Raw genomic sequence first — 16111 nt, forward strand, 5'->3', positions numbered from 1 at the left:
CTACCAACCCTTCAGTACAGATGACATAATATCTAGATGAAAATATTAGGGGCCACAAGGAGCACATATAAAATGGAAAATACATAACCATACTTCTGTGTTAAACAAGCTAACAACTAAATTCAGAAACACAAAAACATAAAACGTCATGACTCGACTTATTGTCATTTTGATATAAAGAACAGCTTAAAAACTAAGGCTTATCACCAATGGTTGAGCTCTTCAAGTACCTTTCCACATATGCCTGCAGATGGGGGAGAGTGGAAATAAAATAGATTTAAGACAAAATAGTGCATTAGGATCAATAGAATTTTCACCAGAATTTAAATATAAAATGATGGGTACTAAACTGTACAAGTTTCAAAAGCTTGGTTTTACAAAATGACAGATTATGATCGATTTCCTCATGTTCAAGGGACATGAGGCTCTTCAATTTTACTAATCACTTTATCAAATAGACTCCACAATAACCTCGGAAATAGATTCCCCCACAGTTTGCAAAATGCCTTTCCTCAGTGCTAAAGCCTCTCACTGAAGAATGGACTCAAAATGGGCAGCTATAGATTCTCCTTTACTTGGAAGATGTTAGGTACCTGAATGAGGCTACTTAACAAGGTGGAATAACTCAAGAAGAAAAGAGGGACTTTGAATAAAAGTTGAATAAGAAACAATACATACTACAGCAGAGGTGATTCCTACGGCACCCAAGCAATTGCTCTCACATAAACTTTCTATATCTCAAAACATGTCTCTCACTCTTCCTTCCCCTATTATAGCAATTACGTCCACAGAAATTAACGAATCATCCCAATCGAATAGGACCTCGAATTCGAATAGGACCTTCAAAAGTAACCTGAATGTAATATGACTCTTCAATCTAATCCTAAAAAGTAACCTGAATACAATAGGACTCTTCAAATCTGCCAATCGTTTCCTTCCATAGAATTTAGGGATTTACTTTCCCTGTCGAGTGTAGACTTGTGTTACTAGGGACCTATCAGAAGATAACTGGGAAGAAACAACAACCTGGAAGCAATCCAGACTCCATAGCTGGGGCAGATAGGAATAGTGAGGATGACCAACATTGATGATTCCTTCATCTTCCTTGCCCTTCCATGGCCTCAAAATCAAGACCAAAATGGAAGGTTTATTCAAATCCATCAATAGGCAATTAAGTCTCTTAGAACTGTTAAAACCCATGCCAAAATGGATCTCTATTTATTCATAGAAACATAAAATTGAAGAAACTCATTGTTTAACATAATTTTAACTATGATGTTACAAAAGTGAGTTTCGACTTAATGTTGGTTTCACATCCACGCACACTTCAATGGTTTCTACATAGCAAATATAATGATAGCTCTTGATTCTATCTGCTCTATGCAATGACAATATGCCAAACTTAAATCCCAAGTGAGAGCATTCAGCAAATATAGAAAATAGAGCACTGATGTTAGATTGATCTTTCAGATCATTGGCCAAAAAAAAGGCGGTATTTTGGGGCTTAGCCCTGTTTCATTGTTCTTCAAATACTGATCTTCACCCACTCAACATCTTATAGAAAATCACCGACAAACCTGACCATTTATAAAGTTCAAAACGTGATAAAAAGAACATCAATGCCTTGACTACAAATGCATTTGAGTTTAAACAATCTCTTTCATAGATATTACATAGGCTCTAACCGAGTCCTCTATCAACCCTCCAATGTTCTTGGATCCATCATCCCATAACTACCATTTTCTAATTTCTTCACTCTTTTTCTTTGCATCAATTTATATGATCATAACACCTCACATTCTTCCGTAGTTCATCATATAAAAGCTGATGAGGTGTTTGGCGAAAGGAAACTATTCCAACTTGGTCAAAAACATAGCTTTTGTTGCTTTTTCCAATAGTAATAATAGAAGGTCCAAATTAAACTGCTTATCCAAAGTTTAATGCATGGCCTTCAAACTTATCCCAACTTGACCTCCTATAGGAACCAAAGAGAAGAATTTACCCTGGAAGTTTGATGCAGACCACTTGATGTTGTGGATACTTCTGTTTTCAGCAGCAGCTGTCCAATGGGACAATATCCTTTGTACATTAATAGAGTAGTACACAGAAAGTTGACTCAACATTACAGTCTGGAACACCAACTGGGATCTTTGTACCTACCCGTGAACAGAAGACAACTCAAGAAACTTTTCACCAACCACAACATCCCAGTTTGAGAGGGGATGCAAGTAATGCTTTCCTGTGCGGGAACAGCCCTGTTCTGCCTATGTTTCCCATATCTAGGCAATGGTTCAATCATGGTGGCCAGAGTGGAGGGACTTCAAGCTTTAACATGATTGAGCAGAAGAAACAAATTGTCCAGCCTCATCATTTAAGCAGACAAGCTTCAACCCTTAGCAGGGAAGAACAATCGATATCCCAGAATTACCTGAAGCGCGCAGCAAGGTAAAAACACTTGTTCATATGTGTGCACCTATAACTAAATCAGAAACGGATGATGCCAAAACATCAAAAGTAACTTCAGTGTCTCTGCTTACTCGTAATATGACAGCCAGTGAGCAGCTTGTTCAAACGACCACCCTTTCAGCATCATTGGCCAGATATTTGGAAATGAGCAGCTTTCAAAATTATATGTTGTTTTAAACCTCCCTAATTCTATTGGCTTTGTTCCTTCCCAGCCATACCCTGCGGCAGTGGGCATCACAGTTACTGTACCATCCAATAATCCTAACCAAACCACCCAGTCTAAATAGCCATGTGATCCCAGGGTTAACTTTCAACAATCAAGCAGGTCTGCTGTCACCACTAACCACCCTTCAGGGTGTTCATCAAGTAATGTTGAACAGAATAAAATAGCTGATAAATGCCTTTACAACGTTCTGTTCCATCATCTCACAAGGATGATTCTTCAGATAACATGAGTCTCATCAGTTGGAGCAGCTGGAGTCAGTAGCAGCATATGAGACTGCAGTTAAAATAATAAAGTTGACATTAGAAAGTAGTTAAGAATGATAAAGTTGACATTAGAAAGGACGGAAATAATCATTTGGAGGACATGGATATTGATATTCGGGTGGTTGAAGAGGGCAAAAGGAGCAAGGATGCAAATCTATTCGCATGTTTAAATTTGCAAAGGTGGATTTTATGAAGGATATTATAAAGCCCACATGGAAAGGACAAATGAACAAGGAGTCTCACAACACCATGGTAAAAATACAAAAGAGTAGTTGATAAAGTGATTGGTACAATTGAAGAGGCTCATGTGCCTCAAACAAAGAAATCGACCATTATCTAGCATTTTGTAAACCCAAGCTTTTGAAACTCATACGGTTTACTCCCAATCATTTTATATTTAAATTCTGGTGAAAATTCTATTGATCCTAATGCATAATTTGTCTTAAATATAAATTATTTTATATTTTCCCCTCTCCCCCATCTGCAAGCATATGTGGAAAGGTACTTGAAGAGCTCAACCATTGCTGGAAAACCTTAGTTTTTAATTTGTTCTTTATGTCAAAACGACAATAAGTCAAATTATGGCGTTTTATGTTTTTGTGTTTGTGAATTTTGTGGTTAGCTTGTTCAACACAGAATGGTTATGTATTTTTCCATTTTATCTATGCACTCCCTAGGGCCCCTGATATTTGCAACTACGTATTATGTGATCTTTACTGACGGTTGGTAGGGGCTCATCTTTTCTTGTTTTAGATATTTATGGAATAATAAAAGCTAGTTTCTTTGATTGGCAGTATGACTTGACTTCATTTTGTAACATTTTGAAACCTTAGGTTAGCTGATCTATCCTGCCTAATTCATTATTTCAAATGAAAACTTTCTTTTTCTAATATAACTCTTTCTATTTCTGTTATGTGTCTGGCTGTTTTTGACAACATTACTTTTTACCACATAAAGAGTGTTTCACTTACCCAGCCGCTTCAATCTCCATCCATTCGTGCCATGTCTTGGAGCTTCTAATGGTTCTCATAGTCAAATGCCTAAGTTTCCTCTCTTTCCTCCTGAAATTTCCCCAACATTAGCTGAAAGGCTAGTTAATTAGCAATAAGGTGTGAGTGAGATAGATTGTAATATTTAAGTGTCATTTTCATATCACACCTACTGCTGCTTCTTGTCTGACTGAAAGTAAAGAATGATCTGCAGAGGCTTGGAAGTGTTCACTTTGTTCTTTAAACTCATTATTCTCGTCTACTTCTTTTTTACACTGTGCTTGTATCATGCAACAAATACGATATCAGTTTGGGGTATGTTCAGAACGGTTAAGCATCTATCATTCAATAAGAGTTTTTTTTTTGGGGTAAAGGTTGCTTCTAGTGACCCCCCAATTTCAGCCCAATCAGACCATTCAAACCCTATCTCCCTAAGGTCCGAAAATTCTGCACTTCATCTTCTTCCTAGAGAAAATTTTCTGCAGATTTCTAAGAGCTTCTGAAACCCTAAATTAGAACATTCATAAATTCTTAAACCCTCTCCTTGAACTACGAACCAGAAAAGACAGACACAAATGCCCAGCCTAGCCAAACATATCCTACCCCTAATTAGTGATGGTTCTTATTTAAGAAGATCCTGGAAAATCTAACCAACACCCTGGGTTATATCATATACATTATCATTGACAATATACAGTATTACATTCACCTCAGTTACAATATTTAAAAAATAATAATAAAAAAATTTCCTGTTCAGACAAATCAAATATGCCCTATAATAACTGCTGCCAAGTATAGGTAGTTATATATTAATGCTTCTGCCTAGTGCCTACTCACATTAAAAACTGTGTTAATGTATTATCACCATATAATACATAAATCGCCCACCCTCAAATTTCAATCATACCGATACCATATTAAATGGCACCAACCATGATCGATAATTAATGGCGCGGGTAGATATGACAAATAGCAGCGGAAAAATATTACCGCAATCAAATATATAATGTCACTTTTACTTTTGTTGTGATTAATGTCATACCACTGTATAAGAAACAATCATTGGCAGTCTACAGTAATTATTAGCAAATGATAACAAAAGGCTGACTACTCATGGATCCTAAAATTTATATATGTTAACGTGCTTTTTTAACTTTTAGCTTATCTGCGTATTGAGTATATTATTTACCTAGAACTTATGAGATTCAAAAAATCTTGTTCTTGTATCTAACATTCGGTTGTATTTCCTTTTGAGTTATAAATGAATCATACGTTTCTGCATCTTCAGGAGCTGTAGAATGTTATCGTGATGTTCTCACATGCACACAAGTGCACAAGCACATGCACACACACACACATACAAACACACGGCACTAGAAAGAGATTAAATTCTAAGTGAAAAAGCATTGATTAGGTAAAAGATATAAACAAACCTATATCCTGGTAAATCGTTGGTCCGATTTGTGTGCACATCCTTGATTTTATTGATTAACTGAGATGGAAACATGCATGGCAAGGTTATTAAATACATTACGCAAGGATTTAGGACGCTTTACACAGAAACAGAAAATACCTTGTAATTATCATGCCAGAGTTGTGGTTGCTCAATGTCAAACACTGCAGAAGCGATTAGTACAACATACAAACTAATAGATTGAGCAGGCCCCATGGCCTTTTGGCTCTCAATTATCTGCAAGACAATGATTATAGGGTCACTCATTGTGCATGCTAATCTGTATTGTATGAAAAAGGCCAAGATGTCCTATCTTCATATTTTCAAATAAGGGATATAGGTAGAAATAAATGCCAAAAAAATTAATAAACACATGCCAATATTATTAACTCAAACCAATTACTGTGAGCTTAAGCTTGCATTTCACTGTATCATAAACTACATCCCTTATTAAGGAATTTCTTCCTCTAATAACAAGCAGGAGCGAGAACCTATCGTTTAGCATGGGGAGTCATTGCCTACGGGTAATGGAATAGTCTCACTTGTCATCACTAGGGCAAAGGAGAACGATCGGAATGACAGATCGCAAAATGGTACAAAGAAAAACAAAAAATGATTCAATATCCTTATCTGAATTCTATTGCTTCCGAAGCCAAGAAACAAAATCACAGTGAAAAATAAGCACAGTTTGCTAACTACTGCAGCGCTCTAGATGGCTAGATAGAACAAACCAACACTTACATTTAGGGGAAAATAATTAAAAGAGATTAGCTCCGGCAACCAAAGAATCACGAACTAAGAAGAAGATGAAAAGAGGGAGGGGGATCTGAAACAAAACAGAGAAACACAAGTACACAACCAGGAGAATTAAATCGAAGACTTATACCTTGAAGGCGTCAAACCTCGAGGATGAAAATGCAGACGAGAAAAAGAAGGATCAGACTGGGAAAGAATGGAAGAGCCGTCAGATGGAAAGACTGCTGACTCTCCTTCGGTAAAAACATCGGCTAGGGTATACAAATTAAATCTTCTGTGAAAACATTAATTTATAGTATAGGGCAAAGGGCAAAGTAGTAACTTGAAAATCTGAACAGTTTCCAGTGGTGGGACCCAGCAAGGTCATGAGAAAAAAATCAAAAGTAAAAATTTAAGTTGACCCCACCCCGCCAACCGTGTAAATATTGTTCGATCTCTCTCTCCCAAGTCCCAACTAGCTAAGCAAACGAATCATTGAGGTAACTTTTGCTTGTCTCTAGCTTGCTAGAGTGGTAAAATTCATGCTTTTCAGTGAAGAGATCAACCCATACTTGCTGTATATGGCCCTGTCATGCAAACTTGCCTGGAAATGTTGAGTAATCCAAAAGCGTATTAGGTAAGATTCTTGAAGCAAATTTATTTCCCCAACTCGGATTTCCTATCAACTACAGCTGGCTCTAATCCATCTTGAGCATGGAAAAGCATTCGGGAGGATAGAAAGATTCTTTTAACAGGTCTAGTGTGGGCTGTTGGGGATGGAACTTTTGTCAGAGTGTGAGAAGATTTATGGATCCTTTCAAATCCTGATTTTAAAATTAAAAGTTGCAACAGAGATCAAAGGAGAATTGTTTGGGTTTTAAATTGATTGATGAGGAGTCAAGATCATGGAGGAGGGATTTGATTAATGAAGTGTTTGATCAAGAGGATGCAAAGGCAATTCTACATATAAGGATTAGCTTAATTCCTAGAGAAGAGAGGAAGAGTTTGGGGTCGAGCTTGAAGTGGGGTTTTCTCTGTTAAATCTACATACCACCACATTCTAAATTTGAGAGAGATGGAAAGAAGCAAGAACTCATCATCATCAAGAGTGCCTCACAAAATACAATGGATCCGGTGGTATGGAAAAACATCTGGAATTGTTATGCAACACAAAAAAATTAGACATATGCTATGGAGAGCATGTGTTGGAGCCTTACCTTCAGCGATCGAATTGTCCAAGAGAATCATTTTGATCCTAGATGCAGCAGATGTGGCGAATTGGAGTCCATCGATCATATACTGTTGGATTGTCAATTTGCTCGCAGGGTGTGGTTTGCTTCCCCTCTCTCTTTCTTGTCGCCGGCTAACCCTAAGATGCATAAAGCAATTAGTGAATGGAAGATGTGCTTACCACAGGGGGAAAAAAGAATTTAAAGAAGCTTCATCACTCATTGCATATCTATCTTGGAGAATTGGAAAGCTAGAAACAAGCTTATCTTCGAAGGGGTGAAGTGGACGCCGAAGAAGGTAGCGGATAAGGCTGTGGTTGAGGCGATGGAATTCTCTAATGGCTTTGGCGAGTTGATTAGGGCAGAGTTTTGCATTCCAAGGGTGGAAGCGGAAGGTGCTGCTAATCGGTGGACTTGGGTTCGTGAAGATTAATGTTGATGCTACCCTTAATAGGAATGGAAGTGGGCTGGTCTTAGTGTGTAGAGACTCAAGGGGAAGACCCATTACAAGGTTTTGTGGTTCCAGCCAGTTCTACTTGATTCTAATGGGTGAGATTTTGGCATTGCGGGAAGGTATTAGAGTTGCGGTGGATGAGGGTTTTGGCAATGTCCTAATGGAATGCAGATTCTGCAGAAGTGGTTAGGTTCGTGACCAAGCTGGAATTGATTTCAGTGGACATTCAAAACTTAGTGTGGGATGTGGTGAATCTTGTATCTCGGCTCCAGAATGTTTCGTTTTGTTTTGTTAAAAGGGAGTGCAATGTTGTAGCTGACTTCCTTGCTGGTAAGGCTGTGTCTGTTGCGTGTCAGACTCTTTGGCCTAGTTTGGATCCTGATTTCGTGGATTTGTGTAATCATGATGTTCTGCGTGGGTAGCGTGCATTAATATATAGACCTATTTCTACCCAAAAAAAAAAAGTGGAGAGGACATGGGTTCGACCCTTGCGGACGACAAAGCTTCCCCTTGATGATGTAATCGGGTGTGCACAAGCTGGCCTGGATGAACCTTAGATACCAAAAAAAAAAAAAAAGGTCCTATCGAAAAATTATAATGATAAAGCTCATGGAGATCCTCTTTAAAAATAAATAACTCATGTCAAGCACGATTCAATGAAGTAGGTCAAGATTTGCAAGGAAAAATGCATTTATGCCTTTCAGAAGGATGTGATTCGATTAATTCTGCCTTTAAAGTTCCACCATGGAAAATAAAAACTTTCATTCAATAAATTAGGTTCCTAGCTAATGGCTTGAACTTAAGTTTCATCATATTCTAAGAGAAGCCAATAATGTGGCCAATCATCTTGTTTCTCAAGCTAGCTTCAAGCCTTCAACACAGAATTGCTCATTTTCACCGGATACCCTCTCCCCCTGTGTATTTGCTGGCCTTCATTAGTAGACAATTTTGAATATACTTTTCTTCGAGGTTTCAAGTTTAAATGAGTTTCTATTTCACTCAGAAAAAGAAAAAAAGTGTGAATCACAAAACGAAATCCACATAAACAAGTAATGTGGCAACTTTTAATGAGTCGTTACGTGAACACTTGTTAGCCACACAAATGGATGCACATGGTGATTTCACATGAGTCAACAAGCGTTCTCATATAAGAATGCTATTACTGCAAATCAATTTGATTAAAATCCAACAAACCAAAACTTCTATGTGAATTTATAGTTCCCAAATCTGTTATATTAGAAAAGCTCATACAAGATATGCATGATTGTAGTTAAATTCATACTAATTTATCATATTTTTATTTGATATACATATATTGTGTGCTTTCAATAACCAATTACAGTGCTTCTTGTAGTTTCTTTCATGTTTGTCGGGATGCCAATGGTTTGGTAGATTCCCTAACTAGGAATGTTCTATCTATTCCGAATAAGACAATTTGGCCGTTATCCGATCCCTGGTTGTGTAGTGTGTTGCCAACTGGGTGGTTTCCTCGGTAGTTCTTTCGTTTTCTAATAAAACATCTATTTACCAAAAATAATAATTAACCAATTATAGGGTAATCCAACAAAGTTTATGTTTTCTTTTTTTTAACCCTCGATTTTTTGTACCTACCTAGATTTGGGCGCATTTGGATGAGTTCAAGTATCCAGATGAGATCCTGGATGTAAAGATGTAAACTAGAATTGATGGTTAACAAATGGTTTTGTGGATATGAAGAGAGGGTTAGGAACTTAGGACACTTGGCTTTGGAAACACTTTCCCTTTTAAGATTCATCAATATTCATTATTTTAGGTTTTTTATTTATGTTGGAGGGTAGGGGACTATTGCATATGCCATCAATGAGAGTCGAACCTTTGCCTTTTCACTAAAGGTGTTGAGCATCACCAAGTATACAATCCTTTGTTGTATAATAAATTGAACCCTTGACCTTTTACATCTATATTTATTGTTATAACACGTCTATTATTAATTTCTAAAAGAGGATGGATCAATCATCCAAAAGGCTAACAAGTTGACACAAAAAACCAAGGTTGGAAAACACACAAAAGTTGTTTAGCTAAACAAAAAAAAGTTTTTTTATATTTCAAAAAAAGTAAGGCATTAGAAACACCTCTTTTCAATTCTATTGAGTTTAAACGCATTCTCAGGTTTGCGACACTATTACTTCTTCCTTTTTTTGATAATCAGCACTATTATTAATTTCCTAGCTTGTTGAATTGATGTAATTTTGATTCCTTGGAATTTTCGTGTCTTAGATGAAAATTTTCTTCCACAGATGAGGGGGGAAAAACAATAATTTTTTTTGCCTAATAAGGTATACATTGTGCCTCTTGTTCACCTCGTAAATTTTTATTATTTTTTCGTATTCTTCCAATAATATACACAATGTTCATTTGGGAAGGTGGAGATACCCCTCTTAACAAAATTCCTTTCTCATAAAAGCATGCATATTGTAAACACTATCAACCATACCCATCTTCTATTGGTCTTTATCATTTCACTGATATTATATTAGTATGTACTGGAATCAAGATTGGTGGATAATAATATTGGTATCAATATTTTTGATACATTAAGAAATTAACAGCAAGAGCAGGCATCGTAAAGTGGCAAACCTAAGTGACAATAACATTAAGAGGCACTATCATCACTACAGTTCGCGGGCAAATGTGTGTGGGGGTTCCTTCTTCCGCTCTCTTTACTAAAAGAAACCAATGATGGTCTAGCGCTCGTCTTTATGAGCTTACCCATCCGAGCGTTCATTTTTCAAATACTCTTTACTCTTTAGTTAGCATTTCGGAATGGTCGCCTGGTTGGAAATCAGGGGAGATCAGTAGCAGGATGCAACGTTATTGGAGGAAAAGGGGTGTAGCAGGTTTTCCTATCAAATCCAATTAACCAACGGTCCACTTTCATTTACTTCCTTACCTACCCGATGGTTTCCCTTTTTGTCTTTATCTCTATTTGTCCCCTCTTTTTAAGGGTCAATGCTATCGCTTTCTTCCATACGATTGGATAAAGATTTCCAAATTCATCTTCTTGTTACTTTTTCACAATCTCTTCTTTCACACGACAATGACTTCTCCTCTATTCTAAGTATTCCTACTCTCACTTCTGTTCTTTCCTAACTCTACTCACTCTCGGGTGTGGTGCGCTAAATCTTAGTTTCTCTCTTTCCTCTTTTTTGCCGCTTCTCTGGTCTGTGTTCTCTTTTTGGTTCGGGGTCCTCTTCTCTCAAGTGGCTTTGTGGGTGTGTGATGGGGCGGCTTGGTTCTTTAGTTTCCTCTAGAGACCATTCTCAATGAGCTGCGTCCTCAAGAATTCTTAGGAGCACACCTCTACAGGGCTATAAACAAGTGGCGGGTGATACTTCTGAGATGGACGCTAGGGCTGCTTACTGGAGATTTTCTGGACATGCTGTGACGAAGATTGAGGGGTTTGTGACCAAACATCTCCAGCATAAGCGCAACAAACGAGTCTGCTTTGGCAAAGTGTTGTGTTACAAGGCATTGCCGGCAACAGAGATGGTGGAGCGGCTGGTGCAGTTGTGGGAAAGTGGTGCGGCTACAATGAGACGCTTTTGGCTGTGGAATTCGTGTCGAAAGATCATCGGAACAGAGCTCTCTCTTTTACACCTTGGTGGATCAACTCATGCTTACTCCATCTTGCTCTTACCCCATTCCTTGAGAATGCTATTGTTGGCGATCTTGCTCCCCCCCCCCGGCACTATGGATTCCAATTAACAATATTACTGAAGACTGTTATAAGGAACCCCTCATCTCTAAAGCTGCTTCAATCTTTGGTAAGGTGGTGGATGTTCAAATCAATCCGAAAGCTTTGGGACTACCCTTGAATGTGGCAAGAGTGAAAGTCATGTACGATCTGATCTATCGGTGGAACAGCAGGTGTCAGTTCGGAATATTAAAGGTGATGTGTTTCAGGTGAGGTGTTTGTTCGAGTTGAAGATGATATGTTCACGTTGTGCATGGGTATCTCATGGAGACCAAAATTGTCCCTACCACAAGCTGATGGAGGGGAATCCAAATATTGACTCCCCCCTCATTGGCTCATTTGTGAAGGCTAAGATTAGGCCTATCCTTTCTGGATCATCCAAAAGTTACTCATCCAAATCGCTGGAGAAGTTCCTTGAACTAAAAACTATTAAATTGTCAAATCTAAAGGATGGTCTTGGTAAACCTGCTTTGCTTTCGGTGGTTGTAGATGAAACAACCCGATGGCAATGGAGTGCGATGAAGTTAAAATGGACACTCCAAGCAAAGTGATAAAAAATGATGAGGCTTATCCAGAAGGCTACAACCTGCAAGCTCTTTTTGATGAGGAATCAAAAGAAGGTGAAAAATATAAGTCTAAGGGGAAAGTTGTCTGTGTTGACCAGGCAACTCAAACTTGTGAACCACTCAAGTGTGGTGCGTTCATTGAAAAATAACTGGTGGAAGGGGCCCAAATTGTGAACATCTACCATGTGTATTGTAACAACAAAATGGCCAAGGGGGGTTGCCAAAGCAATAGGAAAAAGGGTAAGCAAGATAGGGAACCTTTGGAGACTGATGAAGACTGGAGGGAATAAGCAGGCTACCCCAACCGCAAGAGGAAGAGGGCCATGAATGACAATATTCTACCTTTTGACCCAATGGAATCTTTCCAGACTTTCGTTAATTCCCTCCTTTCTAACTTGGTCAATCCTGATTCTCTTCTTAACTCCATGAAAGAGGATATAATGATGCAGATTTTTGAGAGGGCTAATCAGAACATGCTACACCCCTTTCCCAACGCTTTCTATCAAGCGCCTCTACAAGATCAACCACTGATGGACAACCAGGTAACCCATGTCTCCCATTTCTTGTGGTTCTTAGACAACATTGCTATTTTAATCCTTGATTGTTGTTCCTGTTTATTCAAATTTGCCTGTAAATTTGCTAAACTTTTCTCCTAACTTCCCCTGTTTCTGTGCTTTTCTAACCCTATTGATGATTGGTTGTGTGTGCATTCAGGTTTTCAACGGTATTTCTCATGCGATCTATCGTTAGTCTTGTTCTTTTTGTTGTTGTACCCTTCACTGTTTTGTTCTCTCTCTCTCTCTCTCTCTCTCTCTCTCTCTCTCTCTCTCTCTCTCTCTCTCTCTCTCTCTCTCTCTCTCTCTCTCTCTCTCTCTCTCTCTCTCTCTCTGTTAGTCTGTGGATCGTTATATGCCTATGGCCTAATTTTCTTTTTGAAGGGAAGTGGAGAGAGAAGTTAGTAAAAATGAAAATTTTAAGTTAGAATGTACGTGGAATCATCCCACCCCCTATGACTTTTTCTACTGATAATATGATTGCGATTAAAGTCTACAATTCTAGCGTTCAATGGGTGCTCATCTTCATCTACGCTCCCCCTCAATACAACCTTCGAAAACCAGTTTGGATTGAACTTTTAAATCTTTTATCCTCGCTATTGGATCCTTTTATAATTTGTGGAGATTTCAATGAACTTTTGTCTCCTGATGATAAATGTGGGGGTGTGTTCAAATCTTCACCAGCTATGCCTTATCTAATGAGATCATTTCAAATTTCCAGTTGTTTAGTTGCAAGGGGAGGGGCCAAAATTCACTTGGTCGAATCACAAAAAACATCCCCATCTCACTCTTGAGACCTTGGACAGAGTCTTTGTTTCTCCTAATTGTCTTGTGCTATTTCTAGATCTAAAATTATCAGTTCTACCTGCTATTGGATCTGATCACTCTCCTCTTCTAATAAACACTACTTCTTCCTTTTGATTAGGCAGGAAACTATTTCATTATTAGGTGGCCTGACAGGCAGGGCCATCCTGGTTTCAAACTTGATGCTTGTAGAGCTTAGAATGAGGTGGGGGTTGAGGGTCTCAATCCCAAGTCAGCCTCAATCTCTAATTTTCTGAGAGGTTGGAATACCGAAAACTTTGGCAACATCAACTCTTTATGTGAAAGACTAGCTGGAATTGTCTGCGATTGAGAATTGTCCCTTCCTTGATTGGGACTTGTATCACCAAAAGTTGAGGTGGCTGCAATGGATTTATACTACTCAGGAATCTTTTTGGTTCCAAAAATCCAAAGTCAATTTAGCTCTGATGGAGATAGGAATACTAAGTTTTACCATAGAACTGCTAAAATCCCAAATTGAATTCATAAAAAGTGGTGATATTTTTATTTCTGACCCTGCAAGGATAGCCAAGCGCTTTGCTACTTTTATGTATTAACTTTACACTTCTAGTAATTCATCAACCCCTCCCCTTCTTCATATACTTTCCTTCTATTGACTCTCTTTTGGTGGATTTTTCTTTCTCCTCTTGCCCTAGTCTAGAAGAGATTCGTCAAGCTGTTTTCTCTATTGGAGCAACAAAGGCTCCAGGTTTTGATGGTTTCCAAGATTTTTTCTTCTATTATTTTTGGGATCAACTTGAACAAGGCTTAGTTCATTTTGTTTACAACTTTTTTAAACATGTTGTCCTTCCACCTGGTATTAACCACACTCCATTATGCTTTGTTCCTAAAAATGATAGAGCTGTGATGGTTACTGAATTAAGACCTATTAGTCTGTGTAATGTAACCTACAAGATACTTGCCAAGATTCTTGCTTATAGACTTAAACCACTACTACATTCTGTTATTTCCCCCTATCAAGCGGCTTTTGTACCATGAAGGCAAATAACTAACAATATTTTGCTAGCCCAAGAAAATTTTCATTTCATGAAAAAGTCTAAGGCCAAACAAGGTTTTGTGGCTCTCAAATTGGACATGTCAAAAGCATATGATAGGGTGGAGTGGTGTGTGTTGTTGAGGGTTTTGAAATGTCTAGGATTTGACTCTAAATTTTGTTCCCTGGTGAATTGTTTAATCTCTTTTGCATCTTTCTCTATTAAACTGAATGGATCCCCTTACTCCTACTTTAAGGGGAGCAAGGGTCTGAGATAGGGTAGTCCGTTAAGCCCGTACCTCTTTTTGATCATTATGGAAATTCTGTCTCGAATTCTTGGTGCTTTTAGAGTTGAAGATGCTTTCCATGGCATCAAAATTGCTCGAATGGCACCAGAAGTAACTCATCTATTTTTTGTTGATGATACTTTCATTTTTTTGTCGTGCTTCTTTAGATGATGTTTTTGTGATCAAAACTGTGCTAGATATCTTTGGAAAAATTATTGGACAGATGATCAACCTAGAGAAAAGTGAAGCTTTCTTTAGCAAAACTACTCCCCCTTTGATGAAGGAAAAAATACCGAATTGCTTAGGCTTAAAAGAAATGTGCGAGTCCTCTACCTACTTGGGTAGTCCTCTGTTCTCGGGAAAAGCAAGATATGATAGGCTTTGTCTAGTTATGAATAAATTGAAGTCTAAACTTTCTGGATCGAAAGCACACTCCCTATCCTATGCGGGGTGATTTATCCTGATTCAAGCTGTATTACAAACGGTGCCCCTTTATCACATGCAGTACACCTTGTTTCCAAAAAAGGTTTGTAAGGCTATAAACTCAATCTGCCAAAGGTTTTGGTTAGGTAAATTTGATACAGGGTTAGAATCTTACTCGATTCCATGGGATGAATGTTGCATACCTAAATCACATGGCGGATTGGGTTTCAAGAATATGGAACTGATGAATAAAGCACTCTTGATTAAATAGGGTTGGAGAATCCTCACAGAGCAATCCTCAATCTTGGTACAGTGTATGAAAGCCAAATATTTTCCACAATCCTCTCTGTTTGATCCCAAGGTGGGGAAAAAAACTGGCTCAAATTTATGGAAAAGCTTGCGATCTGTGTTTCCGTGTCTAAGGAATTTGCTCACAGATCTGTGGGCAATGGGGAAAACACATTCTTTTGGTTTGACCCATGGGTACCAAATAAAGATGATCCTGTAGTTGGAGAATTTAATTTACACTTTGCACCAGGTAGGGTGAAATTGGCAGAAGTTGCAAGAATGAGAGGTAGATATGATGCTGAAATTTCACTTACTTTATGCCCCTTAATTTCTTCATCTATAAAGAATGTTGTGATAAATGATGATCAGGATTCTTGGAGATTAAGCTTCTCTTCGTCTCCTTACTTGACCACCAAGTTAGCCTATCAACAATTGCTTATTAATTCTAACCCTTTGCTTGACTCTAATATGCACAAAAGATGGTGGTTGTTTTTATGGAAACTAAACATTCACCCAAAATTCATTATGTTTTCTTGGCATCTTTTTCATGCAGCCATCCCACTTAATACAATTCTCGCCAGATGGAATTCAAATTTAGATTGATGTGTGCTTTGTGGTTGTAGCAGTGA

The 16111-nt window shown here is 38.1% G+C and overlaps 1 long non-coding RNA gene and 1 pseudogene across 3 annotated transcripts; one reads left to right on the plus strand and one right to left on the minus strand.

The window, feature by feature from the left end:
- LOC149028670 (uncharacterized) overlaps positions 1-2946 on the plus strand; it is a 3203-nt pseudogene extending 257 nt beyond the window's left edge.
- Positions 859-6396, minus strand: LOC149028671 (uncharacterized). 3 transcript variants are annotated; one of them, XR_016170408.1, is made up of 6 exons: positions 6284-6396; positions 5518-5634; positions 5378-5436; positions 3927-4016; positions 2161-2965; positions 859-2059 (listed from the first exon to the last, which is right to left on the minus strand). It is a non-coding gene; the product is annotated as an uncharacterized LOC149028671 (long non-coding RNA). The 3 variants fall into 3 exon arrangements; XR_016170405.1 differs by having other exon boundaries at positions 859-2965; XR_016170407.1 differs by lacking the exon at positions 6284-6396 and adding an exon at positions 6139-6269 and having other exon boundaries at positions 859-2965.
- Between the last annotated feature and the right edge of the window lie 9715 nt (positions 6397-16111).

This window comes from Hakea prostrata, chromosome 1 (assembly GCF_041222555.1).
Source record: "Hakea prostrata isolate BN-2017 chromosome 1, UWA_Hpros_2, whole genome shotgun sequence".
In the NCBI taxonomy this organism is placed as follows: Eukaryota; Viridiplantae; Streptophyta; class Magnoliopsida; order Proteales; family Proteaceae; genus Hakea; species Hakea prostrata.